Raw genomic sequence first — 20,543 nt, 5'->3', positions numbered from 1 at the left:
ACTCCACCACCTTCTTGAGAATGAGCATGTATAGTAGGATATGTTGTAAGACTTGCTGAGTACCTTTGTACTCACATTGCTTTAATTACTATTTTCAGACGACAACACCGCCCCCTCCGATGGGTTTTACGTAGACCTCGACATCGATGAGTAACTTGCCACCCATGTGGTGATTCTGGCCATGGAGGGCCCTATGTAGATAGACAGGCTTCGACAAGCCTTCTTTCTTTCTAGTGTCTGTACTCAGAATATTTGCTTCCGCATGTGCTTGTATGCTTGTATGACTTGAGTGTCGGGTCTTGTGACCCCTACCTGTATGAACATGTTATGTATGGCTCTCCGGAGCCTTTAAATAAAGTACTTGAGTTGTAGAGTTTTGTTGTGATGCCATGTTGTATTTACACATATTGAGCATACTGTGTGTATGATTGAAATGCTTGGTATGTGTGGGATCCGACAATCTAGTTGTTTATCCTTGGCAGCCTCTCTTATGGGGAAATGTAGTCTAGTGCTCCTTGAGCCATAGTAGTCCGCTACAGCCCGATTCACCGGAGTCCTGCTAGCCCAGCACTACTGCTCAGGACACTTGACTGGTCGGCCTGTGTTTCACCTCGTTCCTATGTCTGTCCCTTCAGGGAAATGTCACGTGGTAACATCTGGAGTCCTGCCTAGCCTTCTACAGCCCGGGTTCCCCGGAGTCCCGTTAGCCCGGTGCTACAGCCCGGATTCACACGCTGTTGACCGGCATGCTCGATGTGATTCATGTATGCCTGTCCCCATAGGTCTGTGCCACTTTGGGTTCACGACTAGCCATGTCGGCCCGGGTTCTCTGCCATATGGATGCTAGCGACACTATCATATACGTGAGCCAAAAGGCGCAAATGGTCCCGAGCCTTGATAAGGCGACACCCGTGGGGATACCATGCGTGAGGCCGCAAAGTGATATGAGGTGTTACCGGCTAGATCGATGTGACTTGGAATCGGGGTCCTGACATCTATTTATTTACAACTCAATACTAGAACAAAGATGACTCTATATGAATGCCTCCGGCGGTGTACCGGGATATGCAATGAACCAAGAGTGACATGTATGAAAGAATTATGAACGGTGGCTTTGCCACAAATACTATGTCAACTATATGATCATGCTAAGCAATATGACAATGATGAATGTGTCATGATGAACGGAATGATGGAAAGTTGCATGGCAATATATCTCGGAATGGCTATGGAAATGCCATAATAGTTAGGTATGGTGGCTGTTTTGAGAAAGATATAAGGAGGTTTATGTGTGAAAGAGCGTATCGTATCACGGGGTTTGGATGCACCGGCGAAGTTTGCGCCAACTCTCAATGTGAGAAAGGGCAATGCACGGTACCGAAGAGGCTAGCAAGGATGGAAGGGTGAGAGTGCGTATAATCCATGGACTCAACATTAGTCATAAAGAACTCACATACTTATTGCAAAAATCTACAAGTCATCAAAAACCTCGGCACTACGCGCATGCTCATAGGGGGATAGATTGGTAGGAAAAGACCATCGCTCATCCCCGACCGCCACTCATAAGGAAGACAATCAAATAACACCTCATGTTTCAAATTTGTTCCATAACGTTTACCATACATGCATGCTACGGGACTTGCAAACCTCAACACAAGTATTTCTCAATTCCACAACTACTCAACTAGCATGACTTTGATATTATTACCTCCATATCTCAAAACAATCATCAAGCATCAAACTTTTCTTAGTATTCAACACACTCATAAGAAAGTTTTATTATTAATCTTGCATATACCAAGCATATTAGGATTTTAAGCAAATTACCATGCTATTATGACTCTCAAAATAATCTAAGTGAAGCATGAGAGATCAATAGTTTCTATAAAACAAATCCACCACCGTGCTGTAAAAGATATAAGTGAAGCACTAGAGCAAAATTATATAACTCAAAAGATATAAGCAAAGCACATAGAGTATTCTAACAAATTCCAAATCAAGTATGGCTCTCTCAAAAGGTGTGTACAGCGAGGATGATTGTGTTAGACTAACAAGCAAAGACTCAAATCATAAAATACGCTCCAAGCAAAACACATATCATGTGGTGAATAAAAATATAGCTCCAAGTAAAGTTAGCGATAGAAGTAGACGAAAGAGGGGATGCCTTCCGGGGCATCCCCAAGCTTTGGCTTTTAGGTGTCCTTAGATTATCTTGGGGGTGCCATGGGCATCCCCAAGCTTAGGATCTTGCCACTCCTTGTTCCATAATCCATCAAATCTTTACCCAAAACTTGAAAACTTCACAACACAAAACTTAAAGTAGAAAATCTCGTGAGCTCCGTTAGCGAAATAAAACAAAAGACCACTTCAAGGTACTGTAATGAACTCATTCTTTATTTATATGGGTGTTATACCTAATTTATTCCAACTTCTCTATGGTTCATAAACTATTTTACTAGCCATAGATTCATCAAAATAAGCAAACAACACACGAGAAATAGAATATGTCAAAAACAGAACAGTCTGTAGTAATCTGTAGCTAGCGCAAGATCTGGAACACAAAAAATTCTAAAATAAATTGCTGGATGTGAGGAATTTACCTATTAATCATCTGAAAAAATTATTAACTAAATATCAATCTCCAAATAAAAATTACAGCAGTTCTCGTGAGCGCTAAAGTTTCTGTTTTTTACAGCAAGTTCAACAAGACTTTCCCCAAGTCTTCCCAACGGTTCTACTTGGCACAAACACTAATTAAACACAAAAAACAGAACCAAAACAGAGGCTAAATAATTTATTTATTACTAAACAGGAGAAAAAAAGCAAGGAATAAAAATAAAATTGGGTTGCCTCCCAACAAGCGCTATTGTTTAACGCCCCTAGCTAGGCATAACAAGGAAGAATAGATCTAGGTATTGCCATCTTTGGTAGGCAATCCATAAGTGGATCTCATGAAAGATTCATAAGGTAATTTAATTTTCTTTCTAGGGAAGTGTTCCATGCCTTTCCTTAACGGAAATTGGAATCTAATATTTCCTTCCTTCATATAAATAATTGCACCAATCGTTCTAAGGAAAGGTCTACCAAGAATAATAGGACACGAAGGATTGCAATCTATGTCAAGAACGATAAAATCTACGGGCACATAATTCCTATTTGCAACAATAAGAACATCATTAATTATTCCCATAGGTTTCTTAATAGTGGAATCCGCAAGATGCAAGTTTAGAGAGCAATCATCAAAATCACGGAAATCTAGCAAATCACACAAAATTTTGGGAATAGTAGAAACACTAGCACCCAAATCACACAAAGCATAAAACTCATAATCTTTAATTTTAATTTTAATAGTAGGTTCCCACTCATCATAAAGTTTTCTAGGGATAGAAACTTTCAACTCAAATTTTTCTTCATAAGATTGCATCAAGGCATCAATGATATGTTCGGTAAAGGCTTTATTTTGACTATAAGCATGAGGAGAATTTAGCACGGATTGCAACAAGGAAATACAATCAATCAAAGAGCAATTTTAATAATTAAATTCCTTGAAATCCAATATAGTGGGTTTATCACCATCTAGGGTTTTATTTCTTTTAATCCCACTTTTATCAATTTCACCATCAAGATGTAAATACTCCGAATTTTTAGAATGCCTTCTAGGTAAAGGTGGATCATATTCAGTCCCATCATTATCAAGATTAATATTGCAAAACAAATATTTAATAGGGGACACATCAATAACTTTTAGATCTTCATCATTATTTTCATAGGAACTAGAAGAACATGCTTTAATAAAGGCATCTTTCATAGCACGCGTCCTAGCGGTTCTTTCCTTGCACTCATCAATGGAAATTCTCATGGCTTTGAGAGACTCATTGATATCATGCTTAGGAGGAATAGATCTAAGCTTTAAAGAATCAACATCAAGAGAAATTCTATCAACGTTCCTAGCCAAATCATCAATCTTAAGCAATTTTTCTTCAATCATAGCATTAAAATTCTTTTGCAAAGAAATAAATTCTTTAATATTAGATTCAAAATCAGAGGGCATCTTATTATAATTTCCATAAGAATTGTTGTAGCAATTACCATAATTATTAGAGGGATTACTAGGATAAGGCCTAGGATTGAAATTTCCTCTATACGCGTTGTTACCAAAATTGTTCCTACCAACAAAATTCACATCCATAGATTCATTATTATTCTCAATCAAAGTAGACAAGGGCATATCATTAGGATCAGAAGAAACACTCTTATTAGCAAATAATTTCATAAGTTCATCCATCTTTCTACTCAAAACATTAATTTCTTCTATTGCATGCACCTTTTTATTAGTAGATCTTTCAGTATGCCATTGAGAATAATTAACCATAATATTATCTAGGAGTTTAGTAGCTTCTCCTAAAGTGATTTCCATAATAGTGCCTCCCGCGGCCGAATCTAAAAGATTTCTAGAAGCAAAATTCAATCTGGCATAAAAATTTTGTATAATCATCCACAAATTCAAACCATGAGTAGGGCAATTACGTATCATTAATTTCATTCTCTCCCAAGCTTGTGCAACATGTTCATGATCAAGTTGCTTAAAATTCATAATATCGTTTCTAAGAGAGATGATCTTAGCGGGAGGAAAATACTTAGAGATAAAAGCATCTTTGCACTTGTTCCATGAATCAATACTATTTTTAGGCAAAGATGAAAACCAAGCTTTAGCACGGTCTCTAAGCGAAAAAGGAAATAGCTTCAATTTAAAAATATCATTATCGACATCTTTCTTCTTTTGCATGTCACACAAATCAACGAAGCTATTAAGATGGGTAGCGGCATCTTCACTAGGAAGGCCGGAGAACGGATCTTTCATGACAAGATTCAGCAAAGCAGCATTAATTTCACAAGATTCATCATCGGTAAGAGGAGCAATTGGAGTGCTAAGGAAATCATTATTGTTGGTATTGGTGAAGTCACACAATTTAGTATTATCTTGAGGCATCGCGACAAACAAGCAATCCAACACACGAGCAAACAAAAGGCAAACGGGCAAAAAGAGGCAAATCGAGAAAGAGAGAGGGCGAATAAAAAGGCAAGGGTGAAGTGGGGGAGAGGAAAACGAGAGGCAAATGGCAAATAATGTAATGCGGGAGATAGGGTTTGTGATGGGTACTTGGTATGTTGACTTTTGCGCAGACTCCCCGGCAACGGCGCCAGAAATTCTTCTTGCTACCTCTTGAGCACTGCGTTGGATTTCCCCGAAGAGGAAAGGATGATGCAGCAAAGTAGCGTAAGTATTTCCCTCAGTTTTTGAGAACCAAGGTATCAATGCAGTAGGAGGTTGCGCGCGTGTCCCCTAGTACCTGCACAAAGCAAATAACTCCTCGCAACCAACGCGATAAGGGGTTGTCAATCCCTTCACGGTCACTTACGAGAGTGAGATCTGATAGATATGATAATATAATATTTTTGGTATTTTTATGATAAAGATGCAAAGTAAAATAAAGACAAAGTAAAAAGCAAAGGAAATAACTAAGTATTGGAAGATTAATATGATGAAGATAGACTCGGGGGCCATCGGTTTCACTAGTGGCTTCTCTCAAGAGCATAAGTATTCTACAGTGGGTGAACAAATTACTGTTGAGCAATTGACAGAATTGAGCATAGTTATGAGAATATCTAGGTATGATCATGTATATAGGCATCACGTCCGAGACAAGTAGACCGACTCCTGCTTGCATCTACTACTATTACTCCACATCGACCGCTATCCAGCATGCATCTAGAGTATTAAGTTAAAAACAGAGTAACGCCTTAAGCAAGATGACATGATGTAGAGGGATAGTTTCATGCAATATGATAAAAACCCCATCTTGTTATCCTCGATGGCAACAATATAATACGTGCCTTGCTGCCCCTTATGTCACTGGGAAAGGACACCGCAAGATCGAACCCAAAGCTAAGCACTTCTCCCATGGCAAGAAAAACCAATATAGTAGGCCAAACCAAACTAATAATTCGAAGAGACTTGCAAAGATAACTAATCATGCATAAAAGAATTCAGAGAGGATTCAAATATTATTCATAGATAGACTGGATCATAAACCCACAATTCATCGGTCTCAACAAACACACCGCAAAAAGAAGATTACATCAAATAGATCTCCACGAGAGAGGGGGAGAACATTGTATTGAGATCCAAAAAGAGAGAAGAAGCCATCTAGCTACTAACTATGGACCCGTAGATCTGAACTAAACTACTCACACTTCATCGGAGGGGCTTGGATGATGATGTAGAAGCCCTCCGTGATCGATGCCCCCTCCAGCGGAGCTCCGGAACAGGCCCCAAGATGGGATCTCGTGGATACAGAAAGTTGCGGCGGTGGAATTAGGTTTTTGGCCCCGTATCTGATCGTTTGGGGGTACGTGGGTATATATAGGAGGAAGAAGTACGTCGGTGGAGCAACAGGGGCCCACGAGGGTGGAGGGCGCGCCTGGGGGGGAGGTAGGCGTGCCCCCTACCTCGTGGCCTCTTGTTAATTGGCTTGACGTAGGGTCCAAGTCTCCTGAGTTGTATTCGGTGAGAAAATCACGTTCCCGAAGGTTTCATTCCGTTTGGACTCCATTTGATATTCCTTTCCTTCGAAACCCTAAAACAGGCAAAAAACAGCAATTCTGGGTTGGGTCTCCGGTTAATAGGTTAGTCCCAAAAATAATATAAAAGTGGATAATAAAGCCCCAATAATGTCCAAAACAGTAGATAATATAGCATGGAGCAATCAAAAATTATAGATACGTTGGAGACGTATCACTCGGCGACCCATGTTCCCCACTGCCGCTGCCGGATCTCGAGGTAGGACCTTGTCGGCTGCCGGGTCCGAGGGAGGATGGGGAAGTTCTCGATCCAGCGTAGGGGCGTGGCGGCGGGTGGATCGCGGGATCGGCGACGGTGGACCGAGCCCGCGGAGGACGACACGGACACCTCGGGGCCACCTCGCCGGCGTCGGGCGGAAAGGCCGCGATAAACCTCTTTTTGGCCATTGGCTCCTCGAGCTCCCCAGCACACAGGCAGAGGTTGAGGATGGAGGCACCGGCGATGGCGTGACCTACCAATGGTTTCGAGGGTTGTGTGTGTCTGTGTGAGCGAAGGTTTTGGGGAGTGTACGGTGTGTGTGGAGGGGGGCGTGGGGCAAGGTGGTGTTTGAGGAAATACTGCGGCAACTGAGAATTTTACTAGGCGGGAGTAACAAGGCGAGGCTACTGCAAATTTGGATCAAGGGTGATCAGATATTTTTGAGATTGCGAGGGATGCAGAGGCGAGAGTAAAATGCCGGGGATACTGAAAATTTGAATCAAGGGACTGAAGCAGAGCGGGAGTAACAGACATTGCACACGGTCCGCACATACTAATCGTGTGCTATCAAACATTAAAACCTTCCAGGCGGTAGATATTTTCAAGATTACGAGGCAGTAATATTTTCGAGATTGTGAGGGATGCAGAGGCGGGAGCATTTGGGCGCGAGCTAGTGTGCTTGACATGCCGGTTGTGGACTGTAGCCGACGCACCTTCTCGCGTAAGCCATAGGCGTACTATACACCGACGATGCTCCAAGATATTTTGTACTACATCTCACATGGTTGGTGATAATAAACTGTGTGGGATCTACTTGATTTTTCATCTTGATTTGAATTACATAATGGGGTCACAGCGGCAACGGGCGGTATTTGAATTGATGAACCTTTTATCTGTAGTGAACATGTGACTATATGTGTGTCGTAAAATAATTGGAATTATTCAGGGTTTGTTTGGACTTTTTATACATTAAACTGGTTTTCTAGCCATTTTAGGTGCACAATTCAAAATTAAACTACGTGCACATGCTCTGGTGCATATAAATTGGTTGAAAAGTCAAATCTGTGTCCTTGGGTGCATGCTTAGGTCCCATGCAAGAAATGAGAATGAATTTCAAACACCAGGGCGCTATTGATTGCCGGCAAAACATTGAGATACCTGATTTTTAAATTCTAGTAAATTCAGAACTCGTCTGAAATTCATGAAACTTGGCATGGTATCATGGAGCGGCATCAACATGTCGTGGTAAAAAAATTGTCCCATTTGGGACAGGTTTGGGTATAAGCTTCTCACAAACCAGAGTTTCTCACAACAAGCCTGATGGTTTCGGTACGGAACGTGCCACCTTTGGGGACGAAACTGTTGGGGAACGCGGTAATTTCAAAAAATTTCCTATGCACACGCAAGATCATGGTGATGCATAGCAACGAGAGGGGAGAGTGTTGTCTACGTACCCACGCAGACCGACTGCAGAAGCGTTGACGCAACGTAGAGGAAGTAGTCGTACGTCTTCCCGATCCAACCGATCCAAGCACCGTTACTCCGGCACCTCCGAGTTCTTAGCACACGTACAACTCGTTGACGATCCCCGGGATCCGATCCAGCAAAGCGTTGGGGAGGAGTTCCGTCAGCACGACGGCGTGGTGACGATCTTGATGTTCTACCGTTGCAGGGCTTCGCCTAAGCACCGCTACAATATGATCGAGGTGGAATATGATGGCAGGGGGCACCGCACACGGCTAAGGAATGATCTCAAGGATCAACTTGTGTGTCTAGAGGTGCCCCCTGCCCCCGTATAGAAAGGATCCAAGGGGGAGGGGGCGGCCGGCCAGGAGGAGGGCGCAGGAGGAGTCCTACTCCTACCGGGAGTAGGACCCCCCCCCCCCAATCCTAGTTGGAATAGGATTCCCCGAGGGGGAAAGAGAGAGAGGGGGGCCGGCACCACTCCTTGTCCTAATAGGACTAAGGGAGGGGGGAGGCGCGCGGCCCACCTTAGGCTGCCCCTTTATCCTTTCCACTAAAGCTCACTAAGGCCCATATAGCTCCCAGGGGGTTCCGGTAACCTCCCGGTACTCCGGTAAAATCTCGATTTCACTCGGAACACTTCCGATATCCAAACATAGGCTTCCAATATATCAATCTTTATGTATCGACCATTTCAAGACTCCTCGTCATGTCCGTGATCACATCCGGGACTCCGGACTAACTTCGGTACATCAAAACGCATAAACTCATAATAACTGTCATCGTAACGTTAAGCGTGCGGACCCTACGGTTCGAGAACAATGCAGACATGACTGAGACACATCTCCGGTCAATAACCAATAGCGGGACCTGGATGCCCATATTGGCTCCTACATATTCTACGAAGATCTTTATCGGTCAGACCGCATAACAACATATGTTGTTCCCTTTGTCATCGGTATGTTACTTGCCCGAGATTAGATCATCGGTATCCAATACCTAGTTCAATCTCGTTACCGGCAAGTCTCTTTACTCGTTCCGTAATACATCATCTCGCAACTAACTCATTAGTTGCAATTCTTGCAAGGCTTAAGTGATGTGCATTACAGAGAGGGCCCAGAGATACCTCTCCGACAATCGGAGTGACAAATCCTAATCTCGAAATACGCCAACCCAACATGTACCTTTGGAGACACCTATAGAGCTCCTTTATAATCACCCAGTTATGTTGTGACGTTTGGTATCACACAAAGTGTTCCTCCGGCAAACGGGAGTTGCATAATCTCATAGTCATAGGAACATGTATAAGTCATGAAGAAAGCAATAGCAACATACTAAACGATCGGGTGCTAAGCTAATAGAATGGGTCATGTCAATCAGATCATTCGACTAATGATGTGATCCCGTTAATCAAATAACAACTCTTTGTCAATGGTTAGGAAACATAACCATCTTTGATTAACGAGCTAGTCAAGTAGAGGCATACTAGTGACACTCTGTTTGTCTATGTATTCACACATGTATTATGTTTCCGATTAATACAATTATAGCATGAATAATAAACATTTATCATGATATAAGGAAATAAATAATAACTTTATTATTGCCTCTAGGGCATATTTCCTTCAGTCTCCCACTTGCACTAGAGTCAATAATCTAGTTCACATCGCTATGTGATTAACACCAATAGTTCACATCTTTATGTGATTGGTTCACATCTCCATGTGACTAACACCCAAAGGGTTTACTAGATTCAATAATCTAGTTCACATCGCTATGTGATTAACACCCAAGGAGTGATCATGTTTTGCTTGTGAGAGAAATTTAGTCAATGGGCCTGCCAAATTCAGATCCGTATGTATTTTGCAAAATTCTATGTCTACAATGCTCTGCACGGAGCTACTCTAGCTAATTGCTCCCACTTTCAATATGTATCCAGATTGAGACTTAGAATCATCTGGATCAGTGTTAAAAATTTGCATTGACGTAACCCTTTACGACGAACCTTTTTGTCACGTCCATAATCGAGAATCATATCCTTATTTCACTAAGGATAATTCTGACCGCTGTCCAGTGATCTACTCCTAGATCACTATTGTACTCCCTTGCCAAATCAGTGCAGGGTATACAATAGATCTGGTACACAGCATGACATACTTTATAGAACCTATGGCCAAGGCATAGGGAATGACTTTCATTCTCTTTCTATCTCCTGTCGTGGTCGGGCTTTGAGTCTTACTCAACTTCACACCTTGTAATACAGGCAAGAACTCTTTCTTTGACTGCTCCATTTTGAACTACTTCAAAATCTTGTCAAGGTATGTACTCATTGAAAAAACGTATCAAGCGTCTTGATCTATCTCTATAGATCTTGAAGCTCAATATGTAAGCAGCTTCACTGAAGTCTTTCTTTGAAAAACTCCTTTCAAACACTCCTTTATGCTTTACAGAATAATTCTACATTATTTCCGATCAACAATATGTCATTCACATATACTTATTAGAAATGCTATAGTGCTCCCACTCACTTTCTTGTAAATACAGGCTTCACCGCAAGTCTGTATAAAAGTATATGCTTTGATCAACTCATCAAAGCGTATATTCCAACTCCGAGATGCTTGCACCAGTCCACAGATGGATCGCTGGAGCTTGCACATTTTGTTAGCACCTTTCGGATTGACAAAACCTTCTAGTTGCATCATATACAACTCTTCTTTAATAAATCCATTAAGGAATTCAGTTTTGTTTATCCATTTGCCAGATTTCATAAAATACAGCAATTGCTAACATGATTCGGACAGACTTAAGCATAGATACGAGTGAGAATCTCTCATCGTAGTCAACACCTTGAACTTGTCGAAAACCTTTTGCGACAATTCTAGCTTTGTAGATAGTGACACTACTATCAGCGTCCGTCTTCCTCTTGAAGATCCATTTATTCTCAATTGCTTGCCGATCATCGGGCAAGTCAACCAAAGTCCATACTTTGTTCTCATACATGGATCATATCTCAGATTTCATGGCTCAAGCCATTTATCAGAATCTGGGCTCATCATCGCTTCCTCATAATTTGTAGATTCGTCATGGTCAAGTAACATGACCTCTAGAACAGGATTACTGTACCACTCTGGTGTGTATCTTACTCCGGTTTACCTACAAGATTCGGTAGTAACTTGATCTGAAGTTACATGATCATCATCATTAGCTTCCTCACTAATTGGTGTAGTAGTCACAAGAACAGATTTTTATGATGAACTACTTTCCAATAAGGGAGAAGGTACAATTACCTTATCAAGTTTTCTACTTTCCTCCCACTCACTTCTTTCGAGAGAAACTCCTTCTCTGGAAAGGATCCATTCTTAGCAACGAATGTCTTGCCTTCAGATCTGTGATAGAAGGTGTACCCAACAGTTTCCTTTGGGTATCCTATGAAGACATATTTCTCCGATTTGGTTTTGAGCTTATCAGGATGAAACCTTTTCATATAAGCATCACAATCCCAAACTTTAAGAAACGACAACTTTGGTTTCTTGCCAAACCACAGTTCAGATTGTGTCGTCTCAACGGACTTAGATGGTGCCCTTTTAAACGTGAATGCAGCTGTCTTTAATGCATAACCCCAAAACAATAGTGGTAGATCAGTAAGAGACATCATAGATTGCACTATATCTAATAAAGTACAGTTATGATGTTTGGACACACCTTTACACTATGGTGTTCCAGGTGGCGTGAGTAGTGAAACTATTTCACATTGTTTTAACTAAAGACCAAACTCGTAATTCAAATACTCTTCTCCATGATCAGATCGTAGAAACTTTATTTTCTTGTTATGCTGATTTTCCACTTCACTCTGATATTCTTTGAACTTTTCAAATGTTTCAGACTTATGTTTCATCAAGTAGATATACTCATATCTGCTCAAATTATCTGTGAAGAACAGAAAATAATGATACCTGTCGTGAGCCTCAATATTCATCAGACCACATACATCAGTATGTATGATTTCCAACAAATCTGTTGCTCGCTCCATTGTTCCGAAGAATGGAGTCTTAGTCATCTTGCCCATGAGGCATGGTTCGCAAGCATCAAGTGATTCCAAAAGCCCATCAGCATGGAGTTTCTTCATGCGCTTTACACCAATATGACCTAAACGGCAGTGCCACAAATAAGTTGCACTATCATTATTAACTTTGTATCTTTTGGTTTCAATATTATGATTATGTGTATCACTACGATCGAGATCCAACGAATCTATTTTCATTGGGTGTGTAACCATATAAGGTTTTATTCATGTAAATAGAACAACAATTTATTCTCTTACTTAAATGAATAACCGTATTACAATAAACATGATCAAATCATATTCATGCTCAATGCAAACACCAAATAACACTTATTCAGGTTCACCACTAATCCCGAAAGTATAGGGAGTGTGCGATGATGATCCTATCAATCTTGGAACTACTTCCAACACACATCGTCACTTCACCCTTAACTAGTCTCTATTTATTCTGCAACTCCTGTTTCGAGTTACTATTCTTAGCAACTGAACTAGTATCAAATACTGAGGGGTTGCTATAAACACTAGTAAAGTACACATCAATAACATGTATATCAAATATACTTATGTTCACTTTGCCATCCTTTTTATCCGCAAATCACTTGGGGTAGTTCCGCTTCTAGTGACCAGTCCCTTTGCAGTAGAAGCACTTAGTCTCAGGCTTAGACCAGACTTGGGCTTCTTCACTTGAGCAGCAACTTGCTTGTTGTTCTTCTTGAAGTTCCCCTTCTTCCCTTTGCCCTTTTCTTGAAACTAGTGATCTTGTCAACCATCAACACTTGATGCTCTTTCTTGATTTCTACCTTCATCGATTTCATCATCATGAAAAACTCGGGATTCTTTTTCTTCATCCCTTGCATACTATAGTTCATCACGAAGTTCTACTAACTTGGTGATGGTGACTAGAGAATTCTGTCAATCACTATCTTATCTGGAAGATTAACTCCCACTTGATTCAAGCGATTGTAGTACCCAGACAATCTGAGCACATGCTCACTAGTTGAGCGATTCTCCTCCATCTTTTAGCTATAGAACTTGTTGTAGACTTCATATCTCTCAACTCGGGTATTTGCTTGAAATATTAACTTCAACTCCTGGAACATCTCATATGGTCCATGACGTTCAAAACGTCTTTGAAGTCCCGATTCTAAGCTGTTAAGCATGGTGCACTAAACTATCAAGTAGTCATCATATTTAGCTAGCCAAACGTTCATAACGTCTGCATCTGCTCCTGCAATAGGCCCGTCACCTAGCGGTGCATCAAGGACATAATTCTTCTGTGCAGTAATGAGGATAAACCTCAGATCACGAATCCAATCCGCATCATTGCTACTAACATCTTTCAACACAATTTTCTCTAGGAACATATCAAAATAAACATATGAAAGCAACAACGCGAGCTATTGACCCACAACATAGATATGCTAATACTACCAGGACTAAGTTCATGATAAATTAAAGTTCAATTAATCATATTACTTAAGAACTCCCACTTAGATAGACATCCCTCTAATCTTCTAAGTGATCACGTGATCCAAATCAACTAAACCATGTCCGATCATCACGTGAGATGGAGTAGTTTCATTGGTGAACATCATTATGTTGATCATATCCACTATATGATTCACGCTCGACCTTTCGGTCTCCGTGTTCCGAGGCCATATCTGTATATGCTTGGCTCATCAAGTATAACCTGAGTATTCCGCGTGTGCAACTGTTTTGCACCCATTGTATTTGAACGTAGAACCTATCACACCCGATCATCACGTGGTGTCTCAGCACGAAGAACTTTCGCAACGGTGCATACTCAGGGAGAACACTTCTTGATAATTAGTGAGAGATCATCTTATAATGCTACCCTCAATCAAAGCAAGATAAGATGCATAAAAGGATAAACATCACATGCAATCAATAAAAGTGATATGATATGGCCATCATCATTTTGTGCTTGTGATCTCCATCTCCGAAGCACCGTCATGATCACCATCATCACCGGTGCGACACCTTGATCTCCATCGTAGCATCGTTGTTGTCTCGCCAATCTTATGCTTCACAACTATCGCTACCGCTTAGTGATAAAGTAAAGCATTACAGCGCGATTGCATTGCATACAATAAATCGACAACCATATGGCTCCTGCCAGTTGCCGATAACTCGGTTACAAAACATGATCATCTCATACAATAAAATTCAGCATCATGCCTTGACCATATCACATCACAACATGCTCTGCAAAAACAAGTTAGACATCCTCTACTTTGTTGTTGCAAGTCTTACGTGGCTGCTACGGGCTTAAGCAAGAACCAATCTCACCTACGCATCAAAACCACAACGATAGTTTGTCAAATAGACTCCGTTTTAACCTTCGCAAGGACCGGACGTAGCCACACTCGGTTCAACTAAAGTTGGAGAGACAGTCGCCCGCAAGCCACCTATGTGCAAAGCACGTCGGGAGAACCAGTCTCGCGTAAGCGTACGCGTAATGTTGGTCCGGGTCGTCTCGTCCAACAATACCGCCGAACCAAAGTATGACATGCTGGTAGGCAGTATGACTTATATCGCTCACAACTCACTTGTGCTCTACTCGTGCATATAACATCAAACCATAAAACCTAGGCTCGGATGCCACTGTTGGGGAACGCAGTAATTTCAAAAAAATTCTTATGCACACGCAAGATCATGGTGATGCATAGCAACGAGAGGGGAGAGTGTTGTCTACGTACCCACGCAGACCGACTACGGAAGCGTTGACGCAACGTAGAGGAAGTAGTCGTACGTCTTCCCGATCCGACCGATCCAAGCACCGTTACTCCGGCACCTCCGTGTTCTTAGCACACGTACAGCTCGATGACGATCCCCGGGCTTCGATCCAGCAAAGCATCGGGGAGGAGTTCCGTCAGCACGACGGCGTGGTGACGATCTTGATGTTCTACCGTTGCAGTGCTTCGCCTAAGCACCGCTACAATATGATCGAGGTGGAATATGGTGGCAGGGGGCACCGCACACGGCTAAGGAACGATCTCAAGGATCAACTTGTGTGTCTAGAGGTGCCCCCTACCCCCGTATATAAAGGATCCAAGGGGGAGGGGGCGGCCGGCCAGGAGGAGGGCGCAGGAGGAGTCCTACTCCTACCGGGAGTAGGACTCCCCCCCAATCCTAGTTGGAATAGGATTCCCCGAGGGGGAAAGAGAGAGAGGGGGGCCGTCCACCTCTCCTTGTCCTAATAGGACTAGGGGAGGGGGGAGGCGCGCGGCCCACCTTAGGCTGCCCCTTTCTCCTTTCCACTAAAGCTCACTAAGGCCCATATAGCTCCCAGGGGGTTCCGGTAACCTCCCGGTACTCCGGTAAAATCTCGATTTCACCCGGAACACTTCTGATATCCAAACATAGGCTTCCAATATATCAATCTTTATGTCTCGACCATTTCGAGACTCCTCGTCATGTCCGTGATCACATCCGGGACTCCGAACTAACTTCGGTACATCAAAACGCATAAATTCATAATAACTGTCATCGTAACGTTAAGCGTGCGAACCCTACGGTTCGAGAACAATGCAGACATGACTGAGACACATCTCCGGTCAATAACCAATAGCGGGACCTGGATGCCCATATTGGCTCCTACATATTCTACGAAGATCTTTATCGGTCAGACCGGATAACAACATACGTTGTTCCCTTTGTCATCGGTATGTTACTTGCCCGAGATTAGATCGTCGGTATCCAATACCTAGTTCAATCTCGTTACCGGCAAGTCTCTTTACTCGTTTCGTAATACATCATCTCTCAACTAACTCATTAGTTGCAATGCTTGCAAGGCTTAAGTGATGTGCATTACCGAGAGGGCCCAGAGATACCTCTCCGACAATCGGAGTGACAAATCCTAATCTCGAATTACGCCAACCCAACATGTACCTTTGGAGACACCTGTAGAGCTCCTTTATAATCACCAAGTTACGTTGTGACGTTTGGTAGCACACAAAGTGTTCCTCCGGCAAACGGGAGTTGCATAATCTCATAGTCATAGGAACATGTATAAGTCATGAAGAAAGCAATAGCAACATACTAAATGATCGGGTGCTAAGCTAATAGAATGGGTCATGTCAATCAGATCATTCAACTAATGATGTGATCCCGTTAATCAAATAACAACTCTTTGTCAATGGTTAGGAAACATAACCATCTTTGATTAACGAGCTAGTCAAGTAGAGGCATACTAGTGACACTCTGTTTGTCTATTTATTCACACATGTATTATGTTTCCGGTTAATACAATTCTAGCATGAATAATAAACATTTATCATGATATAAGGAAATAAATAATAACTTTATTATTGCCTCTAGGGCATATTTCCTTCAGAAACGATATCCATTGCCTCTTATTGCTTTAAAAAATTTCTAGTGTCAACATAGAACAACATGAGTGTTGTGTTAAGTTTTGGAATTTTTCGTGGTTCGTTCGGACATTTTTATACATTAATTGGGTTTTCTAGCCATTTTATGTGCATAATTGTAACACCCTCGATGCGACTATAGCTCCCACGTGTCGAGGCACGACTTAGAGACATAATCGCATTGAAGGCATATGTCGCAAGTTAGGCAATCTTCACAAACATCCCATGTAATATAATAATAAAAGGGGAGACAACATAGTTGGCTTACACTCGCCATGTCAATCAAGTACATAAATAACATTACATCATCCAAACACTCATGGCCCGACTACGGCGCCAAAATAAAAGAGAACCCAACATGCGACACGGTCCCAATCACCCCCAACTGGGCACCACTACTGATCATCGGGAAAGGAAACACAGTAACGTTGAGAGTCTTCGTCGAACTCCCACTTGAGCTCGTACGCGTCTCCTGGAGCGGAATCATCAGGCCCTGCATCTGGTGTAATAGTAATCTGTGAGCCACAGGGACTCAGCAATCTCGCACCCTCGCGATCAAGACTATTTAAGCTTATAGGTATGGCAAGGTAAATATATGGAGCTGCAGCAAGCAACTAGCAAGTATGGTGGCTAACTTATTCACAAAAGAGAGCGAGAAGAGGAGGCAAAGCACGAGCGAGAAACTAGAGAGCAACCTGTGCAAACATTACTCCAACACCGTGCCCACTTCCCGGACTCCGCCGAGAAGAGGCCATCACGGTAACACACTCAGTTGATTCATTTTAATTAAGTTAAGGTTCAAGTTATCTACAACCGGACATTAACAAATTCCCATCTTCCCATTATCGCGAGCACGGCTTTCGAAAGTTCAATCCCTGCAGGGGAGTCCCAACTTAGCCCATGATAAGCTCTCACGGTCAACGAAGGAATAGACCTCCTCCCAAGACGTTCCGTTCAGACTCGGTATCTCGGTAATTCAAGACACTTCGACAGGTTAAAACAAGACCAGCAACACCGCCCGAATGTGCCGACAAATCCTGATAGGAGCTGCACATATCTCTTTCTCAGGGCACACTCATATGAACACTACGTACAACTAAAACCAACCCTCAAGTTGCCCCGAGGTGGCGCTGCAAGTGGCTCTATTTGGACCAACACTCAGAGGAGCACTGGGCGGGGGGGGGGGGGGTTTAAAATAAGATGACCCTCGGGCTCCGGAAACCCAAGGGAAAAAGAGGCTAGGTGGAAAATGGTAAGACCAAAGTTGGGCATTGCTGGAAATTCTTTAATCAAGGCGAAATATCAAGGGGTTCCCATTATAACCCAACCGCATAAGGAACGCAAAATCCGGGAACATAACACCGATATGACGGAAACTAGGGCGGCAAGAGTGGAACAAAACACTAGGCGAGAGGCCGAGCCTTCCACCCTTTACCAAGTATATAGATGCATTAAGATAACATGGCAATATAATGATATCCCAACAAGTAAATAAATGTCCCAACAAGTAACGACCTCCAATCTTCACCTACAACTAGCAACGCTATAAGAGGGGCTGAGCAAAGCGGTAACATAGCCAATCAACGGTTTGCTAGGACATGGTGGGTTAGAGGTTTGACATGGCAATTTGGGAGGCTTGCAATCAAGTGGTAGGCATCGTAGCAATGGCATAGCAAAAGAGCGAGCAAACTAGCATAGCAAAGATAGTAGTGATTTCGAGGGTATGATCATCTTGCCTACACAGTTGTCAGAGTGGACTGGATCCTCGAAAGCAAACTCAACGTGCTCCTCGTTAGCGAACTCGTCTCCCGGCTCTACCCAAACAAGACAAACAAGCAACAAGGATACAATCAACCACGTTCAAACTCAAACAACACGATGCAAAATGATATGCTATGCGGGATGCAATGCGGGATGCAAAATGCAAGATATGACAGGAAATGCATGAACCTGGCCTCAACTTGGAAAAACAAGTGTGCCACTGGAAAGATGAGATGAAATCTCTTGAAAACGATATAAAGAACGCCGGAATCGGAGTTACGGTTTGGAAATGGCAAGCGATTCAAATATGACACCGGTCTGCGATTTACAGCAAGTAGGCATCTAAATGCAATGAGATGAACATGCTACAGCAACCAAACATGGCAACAAAATACATAGCAGAGAAGCATTCAAGATGCTTAACAAAATTCTAGCACTGAGCTACGGCCAATTCATCCATTAACAGGTTCAAACAAGCATGGCAAAAATGCAAATGGCAAACAGATCTCAGACTTAGTGAAATCAACACTTGTCTGGAATTTCAGATCATATAGCCCTCTTCGGAGCAACAAAACAACATGCTACAGGACCTGAACATGACAAAGAAAGACATGGCATGGAGCTACTGAACAAGCTTAACAAAAGTCCCTTAGTGACCTTGAGCCAAAAGGGATCACAAAATATACTAACAAGCACACGAACATAGCAAAAACATAATCAATTTTCAGACTTAGTGAAAACTGGGACATGCTGAAACATAACTCATGAAGGCATGTTTACAAGCTCCATGCACTCACCACGGTGCAAGTCATGGCAAGAAAAGCATACATCCCTTAAGAAGGCACAAAATGCAAGCTAGAAATTGCAAGAACAATGGCATAGCATGCACGGATCAACTACAATAACATCGGCAAAATCGCAAACAAGTTGACGATCTGCCCAGATTCGCAACGAAGCAAAAGTAGAGCTTGATTGACTCAAGCTAGGGTGATCCAAAATTGCAAACAAAGACATGGATGGATAGAGCACTACAAGATTAACAAAACTCCTTTACTGATCATCCTCAAAATAGGCACGGATCATTAGGAAACAACATGAACATATGGCATCATGAACTAAACAATCCCAGGACTTGGTGAAATTACTAAGTCCCCGAAAACAGAATTAGCAAGTGCACCACTTTGCAAGCTTGCACAACTCACCACACACATCCTAAAAATATATGGGTTGCACCTCTGGAAAGATGACAAAACCCTTAACAAAACACATGTAGAACTCACGGGCATAGCATGCACACAATAATCATGGCAAAAATGACAAAAGTGCTAAACGGAGTAGCAGATCTGACAATTAACTCAAGTAGCCCTCTTCTAATAGCATTTTGGGCATCAATATGAGCTCAAATGAAAATTATGCAATGGAATGAAATGATGTACTCTCTGAAATGAACATTTTGATATGCTATATGCATGAATCGGAGCTACGGATGCAAAGTTACGGAGCCGCGAACAAGGGCACATGGACTGAAAATATCTGGGACTTAGTGAAAAATTCAACCTCCGGATCTGGATCTAGGGTTGACTGTTCACGGCACGGAATCCGAGGACGGTGGTGCGGCTCGCCTGAGAAGTCAAGGACGGCGGAGGCCGGGGTTGAGGGCGCCGGATCCGGCGAGGGCGAGGTCGCCGGTGGCCGGGTCGGATGGGGCCGGCCGGGGCGAGGTGCGGCGCGGCCGCGGCGGAGCGGGTGGCGGGGCCGGTAGGCTCGGCGAGGCGGCGGAGTGCGGCAGGCGGTAGCGGCCGGTGGAGGAGGCAGGCGGCGAGGCACCATGGCGGCGACGGGCGGTCGCAGGCGGGGCGGCGCCCGCGGTTGGCGGCGGCGGGGTCTGGCCCGGTTCGGCCCCGCGCGGGCCGGATCTGGGCCGACGGGCTTCAGCGGCGGGGAGGAGAGAGGAGGTCCGGCATGCTGATGTGGCAGGCGGGGATTGGTCCGGCGCGGCGCGCGGACATGGGCGACGGCGAGG

The sequence above is a fragment of the Triticum aestivum genome, chromosome 7A (assembly GCF_018294505.1).
Source record: "Triticum aestivum cultivar Chinese Spring chromosome 7A, IWGSC CS RefSeq v2.1, whole genome shotgun sequence".
In the NCBI taxonomy this organism is placed as follows: Eukaryota; Viridiplantae; Streptophyta; class Magnoliopsida; order Poales; family Poaceae; genus Triticum; species Triticum aestivum.
This window is presented reverse-complemented; position numbering follows the sequence as displayed.